This window comes from Fundulus heteroclitus, chromosome 19 (genome assembly GCF_011125445.2).
Source record: "Fundulus heteroclitus isolate FHET01 chromosome 19, MU-UCD_Fhet_4.1, whole genome shotgun sequence".
Classification (NCBI taxonomy): domain Eukaryota; kingdom Metazoa; phylum Chordata; class Actinopteri; order Cyprinodontiformes; family Fundulidae; genus Fundulus; species Fundulus heteroclitus.
Genome location: NC_046379.1, coordinates 27206928 through 27216380, shown reverse-complemented (window position 1 = coordinate 27216380; position 9453 = coordinate 27206928). Strand labels below are relative to the sequence as shown.

Here is a 9453-nt window from a genome sequence, read left to right as displayed (position 1 = left end):
ACCTTCATATCCTGGGTTCAAAATGTAAGCTTACATCAAGTTTCACAGTCATGCTTATAGCAGTCCTCCAAATCAAAAAAGAAACAATCCTACAATCCTTTAAGAAAGCAAAACGTGTCACACCCACGTGCATACCTAGAGAATTCGCCCAAATCACTCTCTCATGATCTGGCTTATCCAGCCTATAGAGGCAACTGCAGTAAATAGAGGATAACTCATTTCACACATTGGGCAATTATAAGGGCATGTATGGAAAAGAAACAAAATTATATTTAACTTCAAAAATTGCACTATGCACCTTCATGAATCCAGATTATTCCTTTAAACCAAGCCGGGTTGAGGCAAATAGATGCCCTTCCCAAATCTGACTATGTTGGTGATTTCTAATTCAATTTAAGATTTAATTCTTAAAATCTAGATCTTAATCAGACATGTTTATTTGTGGGTAAAGTACACAGGATTTCTGTTGTCATTTTCCCCTGTAGAAAAAAACTAAACTTATTTTATTACAGCATTTGTTAATTAAAAAATGAGGGTAATTCTTGGAACAGTTTGATCCCCTTGTTTTAGTTGGTCTGGTTGATTCCATACCACTTGTTTAATGCCATGTTGCATTATAGTCTTTGTTTTGCCTCTGCTAAATCAACAGGACATCCACTTCCACACCGTACAAGGCTCAGATGGTTAACCCAGTTGTTGGATTATTGCCTTGGCAATCATACTGGCAAATGTTTATATGAACTCCACACTCCATTCTGGCAAAATGTGCATTTACAGACAAATACAAACTAATACATTAAAAATTCATGAGGTGGGCTCAGGTTTATCGTTGGCAAAAAGAAAATGTTTTAGACACAGATGCTCTGCAGGTGGTTCGATTTTCATGCAGATTCAAGAAGGTCCATGTGAAGGAAATATCCAAGGATTTAATTTGGCAGAACCGTGTAAGGGGGCTATCAAACCTTAATTACAAGAGTGCTGTCAGAGACAGACACACCACTTGCCTTTCTTATGCTTTTCAGAAATGCATTAGGTTTTGTCAAGGGAACAGTAGTAATCATGCAACATAGAGCCTGTCAGGAAATATTGTAAAAGATAGCATTGCATTTGTTAGAGTGGCCTATTTATTTTACCTCAAACATGAGTCCTCTCTGCTTATGTCGTTGGCATACAGTTTTGCATTTTAGAGAAAGCAACATTATCAAATGATTGCTATGTCTGAGTCAGATTGTGTTTCTTTTGCATTGTGGCTACAAAAGACGGCGACAGTTCCCCAGGGTACAAACAACTGTGGCAGAAAGCTCGTTGATTTGTGCATAAAGGCCATTTTTTTCTGGTTCAAAATTGTTGCAGAAGAAAATAAAAAAAAGCATGCTTTCTTCAGCATCTTTCGGCCAGTGCTGAAAAGCCTGCACTTTATTCTTACTACTACACAGTGAACAGATGCAGGTCCACTGTCACCACTGTGGCTTTTTATTTTCACAGCAGCCACTGGGCATCGCCTGGTTCTTGAAGTTGAAACGCCTCAACAGCTAAATTCTTGGCAAGTGCCGTGAGACTCCCCTTGCCTGGCTTTGTGTTTTCAGCCCTCACTGTATTTTAGTTTTGAGAGGCTGAGCCCAGCGAGTTCCCCCTGCAGGCCTTTAGAGTTGAGTGTAGATCACTGCTGTCGTGGGGGCTGACTTGGGAGATTTCTTTTTAGACCTCTACTGTTTTGTAACCAACTACTAAAACATTAGTTGATGGTGAAGTCAAACGAAAGCTAGTTTTAGTGTGGTCTCTCTGTTCCCCACAATACTGCTCAGAAGTCTACATACAATTGGGCTTAAATATCAAATTAAGATGCAATTTTAATTAATATAAAAAAAGAGAAATAGCTGCACTGGTTTGAATTTAATGCAGATGTACTCCTATCCACATAGTCTCAAAATTCTTCATACAACCCATCTAATGTTGGAACAGATTTGCACTGACAAGTTTCAGAGAAATCTCAAACTTTTTCTAGCAATCTACAAGGTCCTGGCATGATTCTAGCTTGACATTAGACCACTCATCTTGGTAGGAATACCTGAACTCCTTTAAAACGTTTGTTTTCTTGCAAAGTTCCCCCCCAGCCTTTAGTATAGTCCACATTTGTTGAATAGGCACGGCCAGGCTATTAAGGGAACCTTATTATTTTCTTGTTTATCTATCTAAAAAAACAGTTTGATATTGGTTTGGGATTGGGTTTGACGATATAAAAAAATCTTGTCCCCATGAAAGGACAAGATGTTAAAGCAGAGAGGTCATTAGACTGTTTATACAGCTGTTATGCCAGAAGTTGTTTGAATATGATTATTATTATTAATTATAATTTGGTGTTATCATTTTAATAATAGGTTATTCAAACTCAAATAGTTGCTATAACAAAATATGGTTCAAATGGTGGTAATTATAAGGCTCTAAACTTGTAATGACTAAATACCACTAATGCATTTATTAATTAGCTGTTATGGACTCATTTATGCTGGAACAAGAGACTTGATCTGATCGGTTCCTGGCAGATGAGATCTATCCAGCATCGTCGATAACTCAAATTATAACTGCAATTAGAGTTTACCGTTACTCCTTTATCACCAATCCAATGATAATGTCTCTGTTTTAATGTCAGATGTTAACACGAAAAGTGGTAACTCTATATTCTGAATGACCATGCAACTGTGAATTGGAATGAACTCAAACAATTACTATTCCACAAGTTGTTGCTATTTTTGAACCAAAAGCAATTCCCTGTTACAGTAATTCTCTGATTCAACAACCATGGAACTCTACTCACTACTAAACCAAACATGCAAAATATATGTGGAAATAAGAGCCAAAAATGGGTTAAAATAAGAGGCAGCAAATCTTAGCTCACTCAGTTTAAACATCACAATCAAGACGTCGGCACTGATGCAGCAGCATTAAAAGACAAATAGCTTTGAGAATCCAGCTAGACGCTTGTTTTCCAACAGCTAGCTACAGCTCTGCGCCTCCCCAAGATGGCGACTATGACGACACGTGACCCTTTATGCATAACCTTGCGTGATACGTAAAGGGGGAGGTCTTAATGAGGTAATCAACGCTTACGCTGATGTGGGGTGGCACCTTGATTAAGAGGCTGTCTGAATGAGAAATTTGAGGGGAGACCGCGGACTGAGGTTTAACAACGAGATTGAACTGATAAGGAGAAAGCAAAGAGAAAGGGAAAAAGATGGAAAAATTGGCTCTCGGCGGAGCCACTTATAAGAACCTCAAATCAACACTCCTCAACTCCTAAATCTGCCCAGGCACACTTAGATCACCTTAAGGGTGAAAGAGAAATAAAAAAAGGGGGAAATCTTTCTTTACTCTGACGTTGTCCTGGCTGGGGTCTGGGGACGCTCCGGGTCCGCGGGTCTGGTTCTGCTCAGCGAGCCGTGCGTCAGACAGCAGGGGAACGGGAGGGGAAGTCCCTTCATCTATTTCTCTCTGGGCGTTTGGATGCTTTGTTCGGCCAAAACAAAAGCGTTGTCCCTTTAATGATCACCAGGTGATCGTTACAGAGTTGCTTCGGTAAATCTCCCTATTGCTCCTATGAATTAAATAAATTACTTTTACGTAGCTGGGATGAAATGATTGCTAGATAGTAGCTGTCCGGGCTCAGCGGTGCGGTAAGCAGATCTGCCCTATTTTTTGTTGTGTTTTCCCTCTCCTCCTTCCACAGATGACTTGCAGCTGTCAGGTGGGCGTGCCTCACACCTGCAGCTTGTTGCAGCGCTGAGGGCTGGGAGTTAAAGGGAGCGATCTGAGAGCCAGAAGTCGCCAGTGTGTTAACATACCTCCTGTGGTGCCAGCCTCTGATACCTCTCAGAGCGTTTCCTCGTTTAGGCCATCACCACTACCCTGAACACCGTTACCTGAGACTTCTGGCAGACGACGTTCCTCGTTCCCTCCCTCGGTGGCTGCTATGGCTCATCTCCGCCATCAGCCGCCTTCCTGTCACTCAGTCATCTGCCAGTAGTGTGATCCCACCGCTGGGTTCCACTTCACGCTCCGCTCCCCCCGGATAGGTTTTACGAACCTAGTGGTAAGCATCAGTTTCCTCTCTCACTTTCCTGCTCCGTTTCTCAGTTAAAATCTCTTCTTCTCCCTCTCGCAGATCCGATCCCGTTCGGGTCCGTCCGAGGCCTCCTCGAGCTCCGCCCACGTTTTATATGATCTGTCAAGCTGTGTAAATAAATATCGCTAAAACTATCTGCCTTCTATCTGTGTTCTGCATGTGGGTCAGACTCCTACCAAACATGACAATAGCACATTATTAAATAGTAAATAGTTGAAGAAAATAAACCATTGAAACTGTATTTTTTGACTGTTTTTATGTTGTTGTTTTTTAATTGTGTTTTTTTTATCATCCATAAAATGCATTATCTCTACCAAGTTGCCGCGGACTCACGCAGAGGGCAGTGAAAGTAAGGCAGAGCTATTTAAACCACCTGAAACTACCATGTGTTAACTGTAGCTGAACTGTAGACTGTGCAGGTGTACACACACAAGGAAAGGAAATCTTTTTGAAAATGTTTTTGTCACGGTTTGGTAATGGATGTGGTAGGACCCAAATGCAGAGAGACCAAGGCAGGGAGCCGTTATGGGAGAGTTTAATTTAAAAAATCCAAAAACTTAAGAACACTGGAGAAAACGCAGGAGCCAAAGCAAAGCAAAAACGTAAACGTGGGGTATGCACGAAGATTGACTAATTAATTGCAGGTGTTGAGAAGGAGCTGGAAGGAAAACTGAGGAGAGAGCAAGTGGCAACAGAGGATGAGAGAGAGCAATGAAGGAACCAGAAAAACAATCTAAAGGAGAAACAAGAACAGCGACCATCATGACAGAACCCCCACACCCACACACACGCACGCACACACACACACACACACACACACACACACACACACACACACACCTCAAGGGCGGATTCCAGATGCCCATCAACCCCATAACCCAACTAGAGTCCATAATTCAACCCAACGAGGTGGGTGGAGGGAGCTCTAGGACAGAGGGCTAGAGTCCAAAAGGTCCAAAACAAAAACAACCCACCAGCGAACTAAGCACTCAAGCAGGCATCATTGAGGCAGACCCTGGTGTAGCAGCGTCCCTGGCGGGTGATCCCGGCATAGTAGCGTCTCTGGCGGGCGACCCCGGCATAGCAGCATCTCTGGTGGGCGACCTCGGCGTAGCAGTGTCACTGGAGGGCGACCCCGTCGTAGCAGCATCTCAAAAGTGTGAGTCAGATGATCCTCTAAGCAGAGCATGACGCTCGGCGGCCGGTGGCGGAGCAGGAGCCTTGGCTGCGGAGGAGGACCATCGGCTGCGGAGGAGGACTCTCAGCAGCTGGTGACAACGGGGCCTCACTTGGATCTCCTCTTAGAGGAACTCTGGAGCGCGGACTAGAGGTGGATCCATCTGGACCCCCTCCCCGCAGGACTCCGGAGTGCAGACTGGAGGGGAATCTACCTGGACCCCTCCTCGCAGGACAGTGGAGGGCAGATTGGAGGTGGATCCAACTGAACCCCCTCCTCGCAGGACAGTGGAGGGCAGATTGGAGGTGGATCCAACTGAACCCCCTCCTCGCAGGACTCTGGAAGCGGATGCACCTGGACCCCTCCTCGGAGGCGGAAGACACAACAGAAGCAGGCGAAAGGGGGAATATGTCTTCTCTGTCCCCATAAAAAAAATCCCATAGAAGAGACCCCATGAGATGAGGAGCTATGGCTGGAGGAGGAGTGGTCTTCCGGACCAGTGTCATAGTCCTTACACGTGGAGCAAGCTGAATCATGGAGGTGGTGACAAAGACAACGAGGAACTGGGGAGTGCCTGGCCTGACTCGCCGGAGTGACAGCGGTGACGTCAGGCCAACTCACTGGGGAAGCCATGGTGGCACCAGGCTGAGCCTCGGGAAGGGCAACGGAGATGTTTTTGGTGCAGCTGTGGCAGCTGTGGCAGTTGTGGCAGCTGTGGCAGCGGTGTTTGCGCTGGGAGGAACCAGATGGCAAAGAGGGAGCAGCAACATGACTTCTTTCTGATACACCATGAAATCTTTAGCGAAACTGATAATTGATAACTGAATGAAGATTATAAATATATTATGCATATTGTCCGCTAGAGATGTCATCAAAATCCATATAACTGCAGATGTTTTACTTAAATGTTGTTGAATTACGGTGCAACTCGGTGACATAGGTAGAAAACTTAACTTCCTCATGTCTTTCTGAGAGTATCTTTAGCAAAACTAATGAATGAAACACTGTCTACCTTCCCTGAAAGAAGATTATGAAAATTTTATTAAAATGCATATGTAGCGCTTTCTGTCATCTATACTAGATTTAACGCTCCTGGTTCTTAAAGCTAACTGTAATACCCCATGGCCCAGCCAGTGAAACTGATTATGTCTGACCCAGAAATAAAGACACCTGATAAAAGATACATAATTTATTCACAAACTCAAGAATAGAAATTAACTGTACCCCAGGCTTCACTGAGGGAACTGTATTTAGACCAAAATGTGTGTTAGTTACCCTTACAAATATTAACACAAATGACAAATGAAACACAAAAGAATTTATCCACCTACGGTTGGATAAATAGGGACTCTCCTTCTGTGTTAAACACCTCGATAACTCAGAGGTAACTTATTTATAACCTGCTAAACACATAACAGTTCTTATTTGTATGAAGGTGCATACTATAACTGGCACTGTTTAATTGGTGGGCCCACCAAACGAAAAAAAAAAACAATAAATGCCGGCAGAATAGTCACAAACACCCCCGTTGCAGGCCTGTTGTTGATTCCACTCACCCCAGGGTCCTCAACCCCACAGCAACGGACGAAGGTAAGTTCCCAGCTCCTCCTGTCTCCGGACAGCAGTCGAACCCCGCACTCTGTATCCACGGAGACAAGGAAAAAAAAAATCCAACTCCCGACAGCAGTCGAACCATGCATGGACAGCAGTCGCTCTGGGTTCACCGTCTCCTTGGCAACCCTTCGGCCGACTGAACGCGTCGTCCTTGGTCCAAACAGCTGTCCTTAGACGGTTGCCCAGCCACTCGGTGGTTGCCCAGGTGAACCAGCCTTTTTTTCTCGCGCCACTCTCCTCAAAGTTCCAGCAACACCTCACCGCGCCTGCTCGCCGACTCCTTCTCCCGTCTCCTTCCTCAGTCCTCCCTCCTTCTTTTTCCTCCCCAGCCAATCAGCTTTCAGGAGAATAGCAACCGTCCAATAGCAACCGCCCAATAGCAAATGTACACACACAGCACCCTTGTCTGTCACACCTTGTGTTGAAGTGTACTCTCCATATAAACTATACCATATTGTTCTCTGTTAAAGAAACAGAACACCATCATAAATCTTGAGCATTATTATATCTTACTTTAAGATATTACTTTACATACATTGAATGTGTTAACCTTGTCCTTTTTAAAACAACAATAACACACATTTCTGGGAACCCAGAGGGTTACACCCTCCCCGTGCCAAATGTCTGGATGTCCCCATCAGACAACTCTCTATGTGTTAAAAGAGTTGAGAAACTCTCCTAGCTGAGAACCCAACAGGTTACACCCTCCCTGGGTTAAATGTCCAGATGTCCCCATCAGACAACTATATGTGTTAAAAGAAAAATTGAGAAACTCTCCTAGCTGAGAACTCAACAGGTTACACCCTCCCTGGGTTAAATGTCCAGATGTCCCCATCAGACAATTCTGCCTGCGACCAACTCTCAACGTTGCAGCTAGCTACTCTATGAACTGGGACATTGCAAGGCTGAAGACAAACAACAGTAGGATCTTACTCAGGATCTGCGGTTATGTATAGCCTCACTCCCCTGTGCACAATGACCAATGGCTTGTCCGTAGGTTGTCCCGGGGTATCGTAGCTCAGACGAAGGTAAGTTCCCAGCTCCTCCTGTCTCCGGACAGCAGTCGAACCCCGCACTCTGTATCCACGGAGACAAGGAAAAAAAAATCCAACTCCCGACAGCAGTCGAACCATGCATGGACAGCAGTCGCTCTGGGTTCACCGTCTCCTTGGCAACCCTTCGGCCGACTGAACGCGTCGTCCTTGGTCCAAACAGCTGTCCTTAGACGGTTGCCCAGCCACTCGGTGGTTGCCCAGGTGAACCAGCCTTTTTTTCTCGCGCCACTCTCCTCAAAGTTCCAGCAACACCTCACCGCGCCTGCTCGCCGACTCCTTCTCCCGTCTCCTTCCTCAGTCCTCCCTCCTTCTTTTTCCTCCCCAGCCAATCAGCTTTCAGGAGAATAGCAACCGTCCAATAGCAACCGCCCAATAGCAAATGTACACACACAGCACCCTTGTCTGTCACACCTCGTGTTGAAGTGTACTCTCCATATAAACTATACCATATTGTTCTCTGTTAAAGAAACAGAACACCATCATAAATCTTGAGCATTATTATATCTTACTTTAAGATATTACTTTACATACATTGAATGTGTTAACCTTGTCCTTTTTAAAACAACAATAACACACATTTCTGGGAACCCAGAGGGTTACAACCCTCCCCGTGCCAAATGTCTGGATGTCCCCATCAGACAACTCTCTATGTGTTAAAAGAGTTGAGAAACTCTCCTAGCTGAGAACCCAACAGGTTACACCCTCCCTGGGTTAAATGTCCAGATGTCCCCATCAGACAACTATATGTGTTAAAAGAAAAATTGAGAAACTCTCCTAGCTGAGAACTCAACAGGTTACACCCTCCCTGGGTTAAATGTCCAGATGTCCCCATCAGACAATTCTGCCTGCGACCAACTCTCAACGTTGCAGCTAGCTACTCTATGAACTGGGACATTGCAAGGCTGAAGACAAACAACAGTAGGATCTTACTCAGGATCTGCGGTTATGTATATCCTCACTCCCCTGTGCACAATGACCAATGGCTTGTCCGTAGGTTGTCCCGGGGTATCGTAGCTCAGACGGAGGACAGGCTTAACCAGTCGTTTAGTAGCAGGAACACTGGTAGAGTTAACTTCATCATGAGGCACACCAGATGTTGGGACGACTCCCACCTTGAGCCCTGTTTCCGCCACAGGGTCTTCTGACGAAAGCATATCACCCGTGTCCTCTTCTACAACTGCGTCGTGGTCAAGCAATCCCTCCTCATCGCAGGACAGAGTTGGTCCCCCATGATCTCCTTCAGCGATGACCACAGAACTGTCATTAGCCAATAACTGGACAGCTGGAGGACGTGTTAACCAGGCATCTTGGACCACTCCTCTGCAGAACTGCCGAGGGACGTCTTCATCATCTTCAGAATCCTCATTTCTTGCCTCCTCTGCTGAATGCTGCACCTCATACTTGGGTTTAGATACGTCAGTAGACCTGGAGGAAGGTCTCCTAGCCAAGCAGCTTCTTTCAGTGAGGTCAGGAATTCTCACCAGAAC

At 45.1% G+C, this 9453-nt stretch overlaps 1 long non-coding RNA gene across 1 annotated transcript; it reads left to right on the top strand.

Moving 5' to 3' along the window:
• Positions 1–6502: 6502 nt before the first annotated feature.
• Positions 6503–8008, top strand: LOC118567051. Its single transcript, XR_004933444.1, has 2 exons — positions 6503–6887; positions 7940–8008. It is a non-coding gene; the product is annotated as an uncharacterized LOC118567051 (long non-coding RNA).
• The last annotated feature ends 1445 nt before the right edge of the window (positions 8009–9453 follow it).